This window comes from Oncorhynchus nerka, linkage group LG11 (genome assembly GCF_034236695.1).
Source record: "Oncorhynchus nerka isolate Pitt River linkage group LG11, Oner_Uvic_2.0, whole genome shotgun sequence".
Classification (NCBI taxonomy): domain Eukaryota; kingdom Metazoa; phylum Chordata; class Actinopteri; order Salmoniformes; family Salmonidae; genus Oncorhynchus; species Oncorhynchus nerka.
This window is the reverse complement of record NC_088406.1, coordinates 1,141,952-1,160,554: the sequence shown is the minus strand read 5'-3', so window position 1 is coordinate 1,160,554 and position 18,603 is coordinate 1,141,952. Positions and strand designations below refer to the sequence as shown.

General features: G+C 44.8%; 1 protein-coding gene and 1 pseudogene across 1 annotated transcript in view; both read right to left on the bottom strand.

Annotated features, from left to right (window-relative positions):
- The window catches only part of LOC135574076 (putative mediator of RNA polymerase II transcription subunit 26), a 13,318-nt pseudogene extending 8,709 nt beyond the window's left edge, over window positions 1-4,609 (bottom strand).
- The window catches only part of LOC115124438 (contactin-5-like), a 653,850-nt gene that overhangs the window by 534,316 nt on the left and 100,931 nt on the right, over window positions 1-18,603 (bottom strand).

The window sequence follows — 18,603 nt, the reverse complement described above, 5'->3', positions numbered from 1 at the left end:
ACTCCAGCACAGTAAGTCTCTGGTTGGGACCGGGAGCACTACAGCACAGTAAGTCTCTGGTTGGGACTGGGAGCACTCCAGCACAGTAAGTCTCTGGTTGGGACCGGGAGCACTACAGCACAGTAAGTCTCTGGTTGGGACTGGGAGCACTACAGCCCATCAAGTCTCTGGTTGGGACCGGGAGCACTACAGCCCATCAAGTCTCTGGTTGGGACCGGGAGCACTACAGCACAGTAAGTCTCTGGTTGGGACCGGGAGCACTACAGCACAGTAAGTCTCTGGTTGGGACTAGGAGTACTACAGCACAGTAAGTCTCTGGTTGGGACCGGGAGCACTACAGCACAGTATGTCTCTGGTTGGGACCGGGAGCACTACAGCACAGTAAGTCTCTGGTTGGGACCGGGAGCACTACAGCACAGTAAGTCTCTGGTTGGGACCGGGAGCACTACAGCACAGTAAGTCTCTGGTTGGGACCGGGAGCACTACAGCACAGTAAGTCTCTGGTTGGGACCGGGAGCACTACAGCACAGTAAGTCTCTGGTTGGGACCGGGAGCACTACAGCACAGTAAGTCTCTGGTTGGGACCGGGAGCACTACAGCACAGTAAGTCTCTGGTTGGGACCGGGAGCACTACAGCACAGTATGTCTCTGGTTGGGACCGGGAGCACTACAGCACAGTAAGTCTCTGGTTGGGACCGGGAGCACTACAGCCCATCAAATCTCTGGTTGGGACCGGGAGCACTACAGCCCATCAAGTCTCTGGTTGGGACTGGTGTATCTCGTAAACAAATTCAACTGGGTTTGTGTCTATGCTGTTAAGCAGCTGTTGAATATACTATGAGACACTGAAGTGGCCCAGTCCTTCATTTTGGAGGGTGTTTTGCCTTTGTCTGACAGTTCAGCAACTGGTTACAGTGTGTTACAAGGCGTGGAGATGGGTTGCATGGAAGTTCCTTTGTATAATGTGAAACTCGAGTCTGATCTTATTTCTGGTTCCGTTGTCATTGGAGTGAGGCCTAGCCTACAGGTCCTATCCTGTCGTTTGTAATGAACCTGGGTTATCAGAAAAGTACCCTAGAGCGTTCTCAGCATATGCCGACGTTACACATGTTATGTCTTAGCAAGTCACAGGGAGGAAGTCTAGTGTTAAGGAGGATGAAAACAGTCCTACCTTGGTCAATCTGTCTGAGACGTTTATTGGTGATACTGACTTTGGCAAACCTCCTGATTTGACCTCTCCTTTGAAAACCACACAGGTGAGCGAGTACGTAGGACCGCTGAAGGAAGAGAGGATCCCTACAGACAATACTTTTGATGTCTAGGAAACAGCTGATTGCTGAACAGAGAAAAATAGGGATTCCCTCTCCCCTCTTTTATGCTGAGATACGTCCAGAGGAGCAGTTTAATGAAGTTTGTGTGGGTTAATTTGACAGAGATGGTGTCCTGATGAGGAAAAGGCGTTCTCACACCACTTCTGGGCCAGGCGATTGGCCAACTGGATCGCTAATTGTCGTTCCAGTTACACTTTGACAAGAGATACTGAGGTTGGCTCACAATGGTAATATGGCAGGACTTCTTGGGGTCAACAAGACATATGACTGCTTCTTGCGTAACTTCTTCTGGCCTGGTCTGAAACCAGATGTTGTGTTTTACTGTAAATCCTGTCGCATTTGCCAGTGGACCGAACCAGTACAGTCAGGCCTGGTACTATAGGTTTGTTTATGAACCAAAACTTTTGCTTGACCGCACCTCTCTTTCAAATAGCTATATAATCATCTGTTACAATACTTGAATTATATCTTGCATTATATTACAAAAGCAATGAGTCTACTCTGTTCCCTCTCTGACAAAGTATTTGCTGTGACACAAACATTTGGAATCTATGATATTGAATTTTAACCAAGTGTCCAAAGGTCATCCCATACAGATAATGAAGGAAATATATGCGATACAAGGAATCAATAAAACGTTTAGATGAGGAGACAGAGAGAGGAACAGAACAGGAATAAACTCTGTGAGGATCAAAACCTGGCAGTTTATTGATGTAGAATTGGTCTTTGAAGCAGTGTGTAGGCTTTTAAGCTTCTTTAAGATCAGTTGTGCTTCACGTACTGGAGGAATTAATCTCAGGGCTCCCGGAGGATTAACTTCAAAATGTGATAAAACTGGGATTACACTCCATACTGCTCATCACTTCCTGACCTTAGCACCAGTCAATACAACCCCCTATGTTAATACTGGAGCTTACCTTAACACCAGGCAATACAACCCCCTATGTTAATACAGGAGCTTACCTTAACACCAGGCAATACAACCCCCAATGTTAATACAGGAGCTTACCTTAACACCAGGCAATACAACCCCCTATGTTAATACAGGAGCTTACCTTAACACCAGGCAATACCTGTTGCTATCTGAATGTAGCCAGAGCAGCAGGCCACAACGTAGGTTAGGAGGAGTATACGTCACCTGTTGCTATCTGAATGTAGCCAGAGCAGCAGGCCACAACGTAGGTTAGGAGGAGTATACGGCACCTGTTGCTATCTGAATGTAGCCAGAGCAGCAGGCCACAACGTAGGTTAGGAGGAGAATACGGCACCTGTTGCTATCTGAATGTAGCCAGAGCAGCAGGCCACAACGTAGGTTAGGAGGAGAATACGGCACCTGTTGCTATCTGAATGTAGCCAGAGCAGCAGGCCACAACGTAGGTTAAGAGGAGAATACTGCACCTGTTGCTATCTGAATGTAGCCAGAGCAGCAGGCCACAACGTAGGTTAAGAGGAGTATACGGCACCTGTTGCTATCTCAATGTAGCCAGAGCAGCAGGCCACAACGTAGGTTAAGAGGAGTATACGGCACCTGTTGCTATCTCAATGTAGCCAGAGCAGCAGGCCACAACGTAGGTTAGGAGGAGAATACGGCACCTGTTGCTATCTGAATGTAGCCAGAGCAGCAGGCCACAACGTAGGTTAAGAGGAGTATACGGCACCTGTTGCTATCTCAATGTAGCCAGAGCAGCAGGCCACAACGTAGGTTAGGAGGAGAATACGGCACCTGTTGCTATCTGAATGTAGCCAGAGCAGCGGGCCACAACGTAGTTATAGAAGAAGTGAGGAATATTCATATACAGTACCAGTCAAAAGTTTGGACACACCTACTCATTCCAGTCATGTATCTATAGTCCCAGTCAGTTTAGACAGTTTGGACACACCTACTCATTCCAGGGTTTTTCTTTGTTCTTAATATTTTAAAAAGACAACAACATTATGAAATAACACATAGGGAATCATGTAGTAACCAAAAAAAAAGTGTTAAACAAATCAAAATATATTTTATATTTGAAATTCTTCAAAGTAGCCATGCCTTGCCTTGATGACAGATTTTCACACTCTTGGTATTCTCTCAACCAGCTTCATGACAAAGTCATGGGGGGGGATACAGAAGATAGCTCTATTTGGTAAAAGATCAGGTCCATATTGTAGCAAGAATAGCTCCAATTTTAGATTTTAGATTCTTTAAGGTTTAAGTCACCCATTGACTTGATGACAGCTGTGCACACTCTTGGCTTCTCTCAAACATCTTCATGAGGATTGTTTTCCAACAGACTTGAAGGACTTCCCACATATGCTGAGCACTTGTTGGCTGCTTTTCCTTCACTCTGTGGTCCAACTCATCCCAAACCATCTGAATTGGGTTGAGGTCGGGTGATTGTGGAGGCCAGGTCATTTGATGCAGCACTCCATCACTCTCCTTCATGATCAAATAGCCCTTACACAGCCTGGAGGTATGTTGGGTCATTGTCCTGTTGAAAAACAAATAATAGTCCCAATAAGCGCAAACCAAACGTGATAGCGTATTGTTGCAGAATGCTGTGGTAGCCATGCTGGTTAAGTATGCCTTGAATTCTCAATAAATCACTGACAGTGTAACTAGCAAAGCAGCCCCACACCATCACACCTCCTCCACCATGCTTCACGATGGGAATCACACATGTGGAGACCATCCGTTCATCTACTCTGTGCCTCACAAACACAGCGGTTGGAATAAAAAATCTCAAATTTGGACTCATCAGACAAAAGGACAGATTTCCATCAGTCTAATGTCCATTGCTTGTGTTTCTCGGCCCAAGCAAGTCTCTTCTTATTGGTGTCCTTTAGTAGTGGTTTCTTTGCAGCAATTTGACCATGAAGGCCTGATCCACGCAGTATCCTCTGAACAGTTGATGTTGCGATGTGTCTGTTACTTTAACTCTGTGAAGATTGTTTTGGGCTGCAATCTGAGGCTGGTAACTCTAATGAACTTATCCTTTGCAGCAGAGGAAACTCTGGGTCTTCCTTTCCTGTGGCGGTCCTCATGAGAGCCAGGTAACTCTAATGAACTTATCCTCTGCAGCAGAGGTAACTCTGGGTCTTCCTTTCCTGTGGCGGTCCTCATGAGAGCCAGGTAACTCTAATGAACTGATCCTCTGCAGCAGAGGTAACTCTGGGTCTTCCTTTCCTGTGGCGGTCCTCATGAGAGCCAGTTTCATCATAGCGCTTGATGGTTTTTGTGACTGCACTTGAAGAAACTTTCAAAGTTCTTTAAATTTTCCGGATTGACTGACCTTCATGTCTTGACGTAATGATGGACATTTGTTTCTCTGTGCTTATTTGAGCTGTTCTTGCTATAATATGAACTTGGTCTTTTACCAAATAGGGCTATCTTCTGTCTACCTTGTCACAACACAACTGATTGGCTCAAACACATTAAGAAGGAAAGAAATTCCACAAATTAACTTTTAACAAGGCAGACCTGTTAATTGAAATGACTTCCAGGTGACTACCTCACGAAGCTGGTTGAGAGAATGCCAAGAGTGTGCAAAGCTGCTGTCATCAAGGCAAAGGGGGGCTACTTTGAAGAACCTCAAATATAAAATATATTGTTTCACAGTTTTTTTGGTTACTACATGATTCCACATGTGTTATTTCATAGTTTTGATGTCTTAACTATTATTCTACAATGTAGAAAATAGTTTTTTTTAAATAAAGAAAAACCCTGGAACGAGTAGATGTGTCCAAACTTTTGACTGGTACTGTATGTTCAACATGTAAGTGTTATTACCATCCTACATCACAAAGGCATGGATGTGAGAGGTGAAATATCTGTCATCACTTTGTAATATATGGATTGAACACCCTGAGACATTATGCTATGGCAGCTGTTTGACATACCTAATTACAGTAGTGAACTAGTATATTTTGACAAGAATATCACAGTGTTCAAATGAGTGTGGAAACCCTGAGTGTCATTCACGCTTGATCTCGTCGGCCCAGCCCAGCCAGCTCCATAACAGGGGGCCCAGCCCAGCCAGCTCCATAACAGGGGGCCCAGCCCAGCCAGCTCTATAACAGAGGGCCCAGCGCAGCCAGCACCATAACAGAGGGCCCAGCCCAGCCAGCTCTATAACAGAGGGCCCAGCGCAGCCAGCTCTATAACAGGGGGCCCAGCCCAGCCACTTCCATAACAGAGGGCCCAGCCAGCTCCATAACAGAGGGCCCAGCCCAGCCAGCTCCATAACAGGGGGCCCAGCGCAGCCAGCTCCATAACAGGGGGCCCAGCGCAGCCAGCACCATAACAGAGGGCCCAGCCCAGCTAGCTCCATAACAGAGGGCCCAGCCCAGCCAGCTCTATAACAGAGGGCCCAGCCCAGCCAGCTCTATAACAGAGGGCCCAGCGCAGCCACCTCTATAACAGGGGGCCCAGCCCAGCCACTTCCATAACAGAGGGCCCAGCCCAGCCAGCTCCATAACAGAGGGCCCAGCCCAGCCAGCTCCATAACAGAGGGCCCAGCCCAGCCACCTCCATAACAGAGGGCCCAGCCCAGCCAGCTCCATAACAGAGGGCCCAGCCCAGCCAGCTCCATAACAGAGGGCCCAGCCAGCTCCATAACAGAGGGCCCAGCCCAGCCAGCTCCATAACAGAGGGCCCAGCCCAGCCAGCTCTATAACAGAGGGCCCAGCCCAGCCAGCTCTATAACAGAGGGCCCAGCCCAGCCAGCTCTATAACAGAGGGCCCAGCCCAGCCAGCACCATAACAGGGGTCTGTAATAGCAGACCAGACCACATAGGGGATGTGTTCCAAATGACACCCTATTCCCTATTTAGGGAATTCTACCCACAAGGCTCTGGTCAAATGTTATGCACTATAAAGGGGATAGGGTGCCATTTGGGGCAGTCAGCTGTCTGTAATAGCAGGCCCCACAGGGCTCTGGTCAAACGTTATGCACTATAAAGGGGATAGGGTGCCGTTTGGGGCACAGACAGGTTTTCAGTCAGGTGTCTGTAATAGCAGGCCCCATAGGGCTTTACAACCCATAGTGTTCCAGTCAGTAAAAAATGCCTTTTCTGCACAGCATGTCACCTGGACTGAGTCTTCAACATTTCTCCCCACACTCCTCTCCCTTGCTCTCCCTCATCTCTCTGTCTCTACCTCTCCCTCCCTCCCTACCCTCCATCTCCCTGCCGTCTCAAGTCTCTCCCTGGCTGCTCTGCTGTCACCGTTCACTCCTCACCGGCTTTGATTGTCCTGATGACCTCAATCAAAAGACAATTACCCAGACGAGGGCAGCGCACAATTATACCCATCACTGGGAGATTGAGCACACCTGAATGAAGCCAGGCACCATTCACTGGGCTGAATCTTATATGTGCAGCCAGCTAGCTAGCCAGCCGGAGATGGGATGGGGGCTGGTGTGTGGATGAAGGAGAGGAGGTAGGCATGACATGTCTGAGATGCTTATGTGTCCTTAAGGTAGGCTGAATGAAAAGAAACTGACACTTCAAAGTCTGAGGAGGGAGGGAGGGAGGGAGGGACGGATAGAGTAAAGGTGTAAGGTTGGACATGCCTGTCAATGTGCTGCAGTCTGGCTATTGATGTAGGATATATTGTGTCAAGAGTGGAGGAGAGACCACAACAACCGTAATTATAATATGGAATGGCTGTGGTTCTGGATGTTCAGGAAACCCGATTTGCCACGGCTAAAGATACAGAGAATTCTGCGCATGTTTTATTTATTTCCGTAGCTGCTTCCCACTCCACTGCCTACTACAGTCAGGACCCTGGTGAGGACGATGATCATGCAGAGATTCCCTGAGAAGGTTTCTGACAGTTTGTGCAGAAATTATTTTCATCAGCTGAAACACAGTTTCATCAGCTGTCCATGTGGCTGGTCTCAGACCATCCCACAGGTGAGGAAGCCAGATGTGGAGGTTCTAGGCTGTCATGGTTTCTCATTGTCTGAGGGCGTACTGCCAAATTCTCTAAAACTAAATGTATGGTAGAGAAATACACAATACATTTTCTGGCAAAAGCTCTGGTGGACATTCCTGCAGTCAGCATGCCAATTGCACGCTCCTTCAAAACTTCTGTGGCATTGTGTTCTGTGACATAATTGTCCACCTGTGTAATGACCATGCTGTTTAATCAGCTTCTTGAAATCCACACCTGTCAGGTGGATGGATTATCTTGGGGAAATGCTTGCGAACAGGGCTGTAAAGAAATGTGTGCACACAAGATGAGAGAAATAAGCTTGTTGTGCTTATCAAACATTTATGCAACATTTATGCATGGTCAATGCATCAACACTGAGACCAAGTCCATTCAGTGGTCAATGCATCAACACTGAGACCAAGTCCATTCAGTGGTCAACGCATCAACACTGACACAAAGTCCATTCAGTGATCAATGCATCAACACTGAGACCAAGTCCATTCAGTGGTCAATGCATCAACACTGAGACCAATTCCATTCAGTGGTCAACGCATCAACACTGAGACAAAGTCCATTCAGTGGTCAATGCATCAACACTGAGACCAAGTCCATTCAGTGGTCAATGCATCAACACTGACACAAAGTCCATTCAGTGGTCAATGCATCAACACTGACACAAAGTCCATTCAGTGGTCAATGCATCAACACTGAGACCAAGTCAATTTAGTGGTCCAAATATCAACAATGAGACCAAGTCCATTCAGTGGTCCACGCATCAACACTGAGACCAAGTCCATTCAGTGGTCAACGCATCAACACTGAGACCAAGTCAATTTAGTGGTCCAAATATCAACAATGAGACCAAGTCCATTCAGTGGTTCTCTCTGACACGCATCAACACTGAGACAAAGTTAATTCAGTGGTTCTCTCTGACACGCATCAACACTGAGGCCAAGTCCATTCAGTGGTAAACACATCAACACTGAGCCCAAGTCCCACTGATTGCTAGCAACTTGCTGCGGATCCCTAACACAGCTTACAGTAGTGTGCCAACAAGGCAGGACAGCGCCATATCACTGCAGGTCAAATTCGTTTTTTAATTATGAATAATGGCCCACCCATCTCCCTAGTGATTTTCTCTTGTCTATTCCCCAGAAATGGAGGGTGTCATGTCATCGGCTCCGCGGATGGAAGCCAGGCCGAGAATTACACTGATCCGAGCCAGAATCAGCTGCCAAAGGAACACACACCATTAAGAGCCTGTTTGAGTGTTTGAAAGGTAATTTTAAACATGATTAATATGCCTATTTCTCACCCAGCCATAGTCAGCCTCACGATCTCACACGGTTAGCTTGAGGTCTGCTCTGCTCGCTGCAAACAGTTCTGCCGTCAATTACATTTGAAAATGTAAGACATTATGTAAATGAAGTATAACATCAAGTGCTAATCAAAATCCAAGTCCGAAGAAAGTGAAATCATACCTGCAAGATAAAAGTTGGTATAAAGTTGTAGAGTATAAGGCACTTTTATTACTCATAAATTAATGGTGAAATAGAACAGGAATGGTGAGGTGGGACTGGATGTGTAGCTAAAGCCTTTATAAGAATTTTAGGATCTGTGTTGAATGAGCGATAGCATATCATGTTATCTGAACCAGTATAAAGGGCAGCTTGATAGTGGACCTGCTATTGGCACGAACATCTGCTTGTTAACAAAGGCTACATCAGTACTGAGCGGCGTGGCTTTTAACCGTTCAGCAACAAGAGAAGAAAAGAGAAAGCAGAGCCACTCGGGCTGGCAGGAATTCTATCTCTGCCATCAACAACAATTAACTGTCATAGGTAGAACAATGACATGTCTATGCCATTCCAATGACTGCATTTTATCATGCCGTGAAGAAAATAATTTTGGCTGTAAACTGATAGTAAAATCCAATCCATTTGGCTGTAAGCTGATTGTAAACGCAGACCATGTTTGGCAACCCAAGATGGCACCGGAGAAGACGTTTTATGTGTACCCAGCCGATTGTGTTTTTTTGTTCGTTTATTTGCCCTGTTTGTAATTAATTTTTTAACTTATTTTGTTCATAATTTTGCCGCTGCCGTCTCTTGACCGGATATAACTTCTAGACATCAGGACTGTGATTAGGATACACGGCTTCCTTGGGAAGAGGTCCCAATCCCCGTGATCTGTGATTACTCACCACGGACTAGCAGAATCCTTTTTTTCCATTGAGGACACTGGCGAGCCTGACGCAAAAGGATACATTGCTTCCTCGGGAAGAGGTCCCAATCCCAGTGATCTGTGATTACTCACCACGGACTAGCAGAATCCTTTTTTTCCATTCAAGACTCTGGCGAGCCCGACGCGAAGGATACACTGCTTCTTCGGGAACAGGTCCCAATCCCCGTGATCTGCGTGAAGAGGAGGTGGAGAAAGAGGGGGCGAAGGTCGGTCTGCCTTCTGAGATTGAATAAACCATGACTTCCCTCCATTCGGTACCAAACGTGCAATGTTTGGACAATAAAATCGACGAGTTACGGGGAAGATTAAACTACCAACGGGACATTAAAAACTGTAACATCTTATGCTTCACTGAGTCGTTGCTGAACGACAACAATATCAACATACAGCTGCCTGGTTAAAAGATACATTGGCAGAATAGAACAGCGGCGTCTGGTAAGACAAGGGGCAGAGGTCTATGTATTTTTGTAAACAACAGCTGGTGCACGATATCTAAGGAAGTATCTCATGATAAGCCGTAGACCACACTACCTACCAAGAAAGTTTTCATCTGTTATCTTTGTAGCTGTTTACCACCACAGTCAGAAGCTGGCACTAAGACAGCATTGAATGAGCTGTATTCCTCCATAAGCAAACAAGAAAACACTCACCCAGAGACGGCGCTCCTAGTGGCCGGGGACTTTAATGCAGGGAAACTTAAATCCGTTTTACCAAATTTCTATCAGCATGTTGAATGTGCAACCAGAGGAAAAATAACTCTGGACCACCTTTACTCCACACACAGAGACGCATACAAAGCTCTCCCCTGACCAAAATTCTATCCTCCTGTTTCCTGCTTACAAGAAAAAATGAAAGCAGGAAGCACCAGTGACAGGACTGTTTTTCTAGACTGGAACATGTTCAGGGACATTCCAATGGCATTGACGAGTAAACCACATCAGTCATTGGCTTCATCAATAAGTGCATCGATAACGTCGTCACCACAGTGACCATACGTACATACCCCAACCAGAAGCCATGGATTACACGCAGCATCCACACTGAGCTAAAGGCTAGAGCTGTCGCTTTCAATGAGAGGGAATCTAACCCCATGACAGACTACAAAGGGAAGCACAGCTGAGAGCTGCCCAGTAACACAAGCCTAACAGATGAGCTAAATAACTTGTATGCTCGTTTCGAGGCAAATAACACCGAAACATGCATGAGAGCCTCAGCTGTTCTGGATGACAGTGTAATCACGCTCTACACAGCCGAAGTGAGTAATACCTTTAAACAGGTCAACATTCACAAGGCCGCAGGGACAGACAGATTACCAGGATGTGTACTCCAAGCATGCGCTGACCAAATGCAAGTGTTTTCACTGACATGTTCAACCTCTCGCTACTCAGCATTCAACACCATAGTGCCCTCAAAGCTCATCAATAAGCTAAGGACCATGGGACTAAACACCCCCCTCTGCAACTGGATTTTGGACATCCTGACGGGCCACCCCCAGGTGGTAAGGGTATGTAACAACACATCCGCCACGGTGATCCTCAACACAGGGGCCCCTCAGGGGTGCGTGCTCAGCCCCCTCCTGTACTCCCTGTTCACTCATGACTACACGTCCAGGAACGACTCCAAAACACATTAAATTTGACGATGACGCAAAAGCGGTAGGCCTGATCACAGACAAAGATGAGACAGCCTATAGGGAGGAGGTCAGAGACCTGACCGTCTGGTGCCAGGACAACAACCTCTTCCCTCAAAGTAATCGAGACAAAGGAGATGATTGTGGACTACAGGAAAAAAAGGACAGAGCATGCCCCCATTCTCATCGACGGGGCTGTAGTGGAGCAGGTTGAGAGCTTCAAGTTCCTTGGTGTCCACATCACCAACAAACTAACATGGTCCAAGCACACCAAGACAGTCATGAAGAGGGCACGACAAAACCTATTTCCCCTCAAGAGACTGAAAAGATTTGGCATTGCATTTACCTCAATTACCTTGACACCGGTGCCCCAGGACATTGACATATTTACTCTGAACCAGTACCCCCTGTATATAGCCTCCACATTGACTCTGTACTGGTACCCCCTGTATATAGCCTCCACATTGACTCTGTACCGGTACCCCCTGTATTTAGCCTCCACATTGACTCTGTACCGGTACCCCCTGTATATAGCCTCCACATTGACTCTGTACCGGTACCCCCTGTATTTAGCCTCCACATTGACTCTGTACTGGTACCCCCTGTATATAGCCTCCACATTGACTCTGTACTGGTACCCCCCTGTATATAGCCTCCACATTGACTCTGTACCGGTACCCCCTGTATATAGCCTCCACATTGACTCTGTACTGGTACCCCCTGTATATAGCCTCCATATTGACTCTGTACCGGTACCCCCTGTATATAGCCTCCACATTGACTCTGTACCGGTACCCCCTGTATATAGCCTCCACATTGACTCTGTACTGGTACCCCCTGTATATAGCCTCCACATTGACTCTGTACTGGTACCCCCTGTATATAGCCTCCACATTGACTCTGTACCGGTACCCCCTGTATATAGCCTCCACATTGACTCTGTACCAGTACCCCCTGTATATAGCCTCCCACATTGACTCTGTACCGGTACCCCTGTATATAGCCTCCACATTGACTCTGTACCGGTACACCCTGTATATAGCCTCCACATTGACTCTGTACCGGTACCCCCTGTATATAGCCTCCACATTGACTCTGTACCGTAATACCCTGTATATAGCCTCCACATTGACTCTGTACCGGTACACCCTGTATATAGCCTCCACATTGACTCTGTACCGGTACCCCCTGACTCTGTATAATACCCTGTATATAGCCTCCACATTGACTCTGTGCATTTACCCCCTGTATATAGCCTCCACATTGACTCTGTACCCCTGTATATAGCCTCCACATTGACTCTGTACTGGTACCCCCTGTATATAGCCTCCACATTGACTCTGTACTGGTACCCCCTGTATATAGCCTCCACATTGACTCTGTACCCCCTGTATATAGCCTCCACATTGACTCTGTACCGGTACCCCCTGTATATAGCCTCCACATTGACTCTGTACTGGTACCCCCTGTATATAGCCTCCACATTGACTCTGTACAGGTACCCCCTGTATATAGCCTCCACATTGACTCTGTACCGGTACCCCCTATTGTTATTCACTAATTATTTGTTTTTCTCTTGCTTTTTTTATAGGTATTTTCTTAAAACTGTATTATTCATTTCACTGTGAGGTGTTGTATTCAGCATTTCACTGTGAGGTGTTGTATTCAGCATTTCACTGTGAGGTCTACTACACCTGTTGTATTCAGCATTTCACTGTGAGGTCTAATACACCTGTTGTATTCAGCATTTCACTGTAAGGTCTACTACACCTGTTGTATTCAGCATTTCACTGTGAGGTCTACTACACCTGTTGTATTCAGCATTTCACTGTGAGGTCTACTACACCTGTTGTATTCAGCATTTCACTGTGAGGTCTAATACACCTGTTGTATTCAGCATTTCACTGTAAGGTCTACCTACACCTGTTGTATTCAGCATTTCACTGTGAGGTCTACTACACCTGTTGTATTCAGCATTTCACTGTAAGGTCTACTACACCTGTTGTATTCAGCATTTCACTGTAAGGTCTACTACACCTGTTGTATTCAGCATTTCACTGTGAGGTCTACTACACCTGTTGTATTCAGCATTTCACTGTGAGGTCTACTACACCTGTTGTATTCAGCATTTCACTGTGAGGTCTACTACACCTGTTGTATTCAGCATTTCACTGTGAGGTCTACTACACCTGTTGTATTCAGCATTTCACTGTGAGGTCTACTACACCTGTTGTATTCAGCATTTCACTGTGAGGTCTACTACACCTGTTGTATTCAGCATTTCACTGTGAGGTCTACTACACCTGTTGTATTCAGCATTTCACTGTAAGGTCTACTACACCTGTTGTATTCAGCATTTCACTGTCAGGTCTACTACACCTGTTGTATTCAGCATTTCACTGTGAGGTCTACTACACCTGTTGTATTCAGCATTTCACTGTGAGGTCTACTACACCTGTTGTATTCAGCATTTCACTGTAAGGTCTACCTACACCTATTGTATTCAGCATTTCACTGTGAGGTGTTGTATTCAGCATTTCACTGTCAGGTTTACTACACCTGTTGTATTCAGCATTTCACTGTCAGGTTTACTACACCTATTGTATTCAGCATTTCACTGTGAGGTCTACTACCTGTTGCAATCGGTGGATGTGACAAATAAAAATGGATTTGATCCATGATCATCAAAGTACATTAGTATCCATGGTGATGATCATCAAAGTACATTAGTATCCATGGTGATGATCATAAATTACTTTAGTATCCATGGTGATGATCAACAATGCAGGTGATCCAAACAGTCTAGAAGGATCCAGTCTGTCTGACAGCTGGAAGGATATGTGGTCTAAGCCCAAACTTGAGATCCAACACTGATTTCCGCACAGCTTTCCCATTGACATCAATGCATGGTTTACATACAAGTCTGACTTTCTTGCAAATCTCTGGATAAAAATAAAGCTCAGTTTGAGGTAGGAATAGGCATTATACTTATTAAGCATGGTGCTTCCTCAGAATAGCTTTAGGCTACCAGGGTAGCATTAGTGCCCTGCTACAATATTGGCATACCATTAGGACCATGCTACATTCTCAGGATAGCATTAGTACTATGTGCATTCTTATGATAGCGATAGCATCTCAGGATATTATTAGCATCTCAGCATAGCATTTAGTGGCATGGTGCATTCTCAGGATAGCATTAGCATCTTAAGAATGCATTAGCAGCGTGGTGCATTCCCAGCTCAGCATTAGCATCTTAGGAATACATTAGCACTATGGTGCATTCTTAGGGTTGCAGTAGCATCTTATGAATGCATTAGCACCATGGTGCATTCTTAGGCCAGCATTACCATCTTAGGAATGCATTAGCACCATGGTGCATTCTCAGGGTTGCAGTAGCATCTCAGGACAGTATTCGTATCTTAGTATTCTCAAGGACGCATTAAGGCATCAGCATGGTTCAGTTCGGCTGGCAGCTAGCCAAAGTCGGTAGGCAAACCGAAAGTCTGCTCGCATACTCCCTTGAAAGCCCTTCGCTTAAAAAATGAGAAAAAATAGGTAATAGTTCTGTTTGTCCATCTTGAGACGCCATAGCCAGAAAACACTTCCTCAAAATAGTTAGAATGAATCTAAGATAACATTAACTAAGATGTTTGGTGCAGTATTTCTCAATTAAATAAATGTGCATGAAAACGAGTTGTCTCAATCCCGACTGTTGACCAATCACAGACGAAGGGGCATAGACTTCGGTTACTGACCTTGGCTTGCCTAAAGAAAAACCATTGTGTGCCCGAATAACTGAAAAAACCTTTACTGAAGTCCAAAACCAACACAAATGTCACAAAATGCTGTCATAATATGCATGAATTCTTCCGAACTGTTTGGGCTGGGAAGCATGTGGATGCCATAATATATTTTAGCCACCGTAACAGATTCCTCTGCCTGTCTCTCTCTGTGTGTGTTTATCCCTAGTCATGAAATCCTCAGGTTTATCAATAAGCTAAGGGTAAACGGCTACCCTAGGGAGGCAGGGTAGCCTAGTGGTTAGAGCGTTGGACTAGTAACCGGAAGGTTGCAAGTTCAAATCCCCGAGCTGACAAAGTACAAATCTGTCGTTCTGCCCTTGAACAGGCAGTTAACCCACTGTTCCTAGGCCGTCATTGAAAATAAAAAATTGTTCTTAACTGACTTGCCTAGTTAAATAAAGGTAAAAAAATAAATTAAATTTAAAAACCTTCCCAGTGGAATTACTGTACTACTGTCTACTACGGAAGTCATACTCCTCTACTACTGAAGTAAAACTACCGTCATACTACTGTCTACTACTGAAGTAATACCACTCTACTACAGTCTACTACTGAAGTAATACTACTGTCTACTACTGAAGTCATACTACTCTACTACTGTCTACTACAGTCTACTACTGAAGTCATACTACTCTACTACTGTCTACTACTGAAGTCATTCTACTATTGTCTACTACTGTCTACTACTGAAGTCATACTACTCTACTACTGTCTACTACTGAAGTCATACTACTCTACTACTGTCTACTACTGAAGTAATGCTACTGTCTACGACTGAAGTCATGCAACTCTACTACTGTCTACTACTGAAGTAATGCTACTGTCTACTACTGAAGTAATGCTACTGTCTACGACTGAAGTCATACTACTCTACTACTGAAGTAATGCTACTGTCTACTCCTGAAGTAATGCTACTGTCTACTACTGAAGTAATGCTACTGTCTACGACTGAAGTAATGCTACTGTCTACGACTGAAGTAATGCTACTGTCTACTACTGAAGTAATGCTACTGTCTACGACTGAAGTAATGCTACTGTCTACTACTGAAGTAATGCTACTGTCTACGACTGAAGTAATGCTACTGTCTACTACTGAAGTAATGCTACTGTCTACTACTGAAGTAATGCTACTGTCTACGACTGAAGTCATGCAACTCTACTATTGTCTACTACTGAAGTCATAATATAGGTGCAGTGTGTGTTTATACTGCTACTGTTTAAGAGTGTGTGTGTGTGTGTCTGCGTGTGTGCACGCATGCGTGTGTGTGTGTGTGTGTGTGTGTGTGTATACTGCTATAGTGTGTGCATGTGTGTGTGTGTGTATGTGTGTGTGTATACTGTTACTGTTATAGAACCCAACTGGCTGAACGGACTCAGACAGTATATCCCAGAGGGCCATGTTTCCATGAAACTGTTATAGTTACTGTGTGTGTGTATACTGTTACTGTTATAGTTACTGTGTGTGTGTATACTGTTACTGTTATAGTTACTGTGTGTGTGTATACTGTTACTGTTATAGTTACTGTGTGTGTGTGTGTATACTGTTACTGTTATAGTTACTGTGTGTGTGTATACTGTTACTGTTATAGTTACTGTGTGTGTGTATACTGTTACTGTTATAGTTACTGTGTGTGTGTGTGTGTGTATACTGTTACTGTTATAGTTACTGTGTGTGTGTATACTGTTACTGTTATAGTTACTGTGTGTGTGTATACTGTTACTGTTATAGTTACTGTGTGTGTGTATACTGTTACTGTTATAGTTACTGTGTGTGTGTATACTGTTACTGTTATAGTTACTGTGTGTGTGTATACTGCTACTGTTATAGTTACTGTGTGTGTGTATACTGTTACTGTTATAGTTACTGTGTGTGTGTGTATACTGTTACTGTTATAGTTACTGTGTGTGTGTATACTGTTACTGTTATAGTTACTGTGGGTGTGTATACTGTTACTGTTATAGTTACTGTGTGTGTGTATACTGTTACTGTTATAGTTACTGTGTGTGTGTATACTGTTCCATGAACTCCAGGAAGCTTATAGCTTACTGTGTGTGTGTGAACCAGAGGCCTCCAGGAAGCTGTATCCATGAAGCTGTTACTGTTATAGTTACTGTGTGTGTGTATACTGTTACTGTTATAGTTACTGTGGGTGTGTATACTGTTATCCATGAAGCTTATAGTTACTGTGGAAGCTGTGTATACTGTTACTGTTATAGCTTACTGAAGCTGTATCCAGGGCTGTGTGTATACTGTTACTGTGTGTGTGTGTGTGTGTGTGTGTGTGTGTGTGTGTGTGTCTGCTGTGTATCCATGAAGCTTATCCATGAAGCTTCCAGAAGCTGTATCCATGAAGCCAGTCTTGAAGCTGTCCAGGAAGCTGTATCCCTAGGAAGCTTATCCAAAGCTGTATCCAGAAGCTGTATCCAGCATCCAGGAAGCTGTATCCAGAAGCTGTATCCATGAAGCTGTATCCATGAACCAGAGCCATGAAGCTGTATCCATGCTGTATCCAGCTGTATCCATGAAGCTTCCATGAAGCTGTATCCATGAACCAGAGGCCTCCAGGAAGCTGTATCCATGAAGCTGTATCCAGGAAGCTGTATCCATGAAGCTGTATCCAGGAAGCTGTATCCATGAAGCTGTATCCAGGAAGCTGTATCCATGAAGCTGTATCCAGGAAGCTGTATCCAGGAAGCTGTATCCATGAAGCTGTATCCATGAACCAGAGGCCTCCAGGAAGCTGTATCCATGAAGCTGTATCAGGAAGCTGTATCCAGGAAGCTGTATCCAGGAAGCTGTATCCAGGAAGCTGTATCCAGGAAGCTGTATCCATGAAGCTGTATCCATGAAGCTGTATCCATGAAGCTGTATCCATGAAGCTGTATCCATGAAGCTGTATCCAGGCACCAGAGACCTCCAGGAAGCTGTATCCATGAAGCTGTAAACTGTATCATGAAGCTGTATACAGTAAGCTGTATCCATGAAGCTGTATTGAAGCTGTATCCAGGAAGCTGTATCCAGGAAGCTGTATCCAGAAGCTGTATCCAGGAAGCTGTATCTGATTGTAATGTATTATACCAGGAAGCTGTATCCATGAAGCTTTGTTGGAAGCCACGTTGAAGCTTTTGTACTTATCCATGAAGCTGTATCCATATAGACCTCCAGGAAGCTGGATCCATGAAGCTGTACAGAAGCTAATATTCTATTCTTGTTTAAGCTGTATCCAGAAGAGAAGGAGAAGCTGTATCTTTACATCCTAGATGCACACATGGGTTCAAATAGCATTTGTTTCTTATCCATCAAATACTTTCAGCGTGTAAAGCTTAAATCAAATAATCTGTAATATAACACAGATAACGTGTATTTGTCAAATCAAATGTGTATTGGTAAACAACCGTGTAGACTAACAGTGAAATGCTTACTTATGGGCCCTTCCCAACAATGTAGAGAGAAAGACAATAGAGAAATAATAGAAAAGTAATAACACGTAATAATAAATACACAATGAGTGATGATACCTTGGCTATATACATGGGGTACGAGTACGATGCGCAGGGGTACGAGGTATAAAGTATAACTAGGTATAAAGAGACAGATAATTAACAGTAACAGCAGCGTATGTGATGAGTCAAAAGAGTTGGTGCAGAAAGGGTCAATGGAGTTAGTCCGGGTAGCTA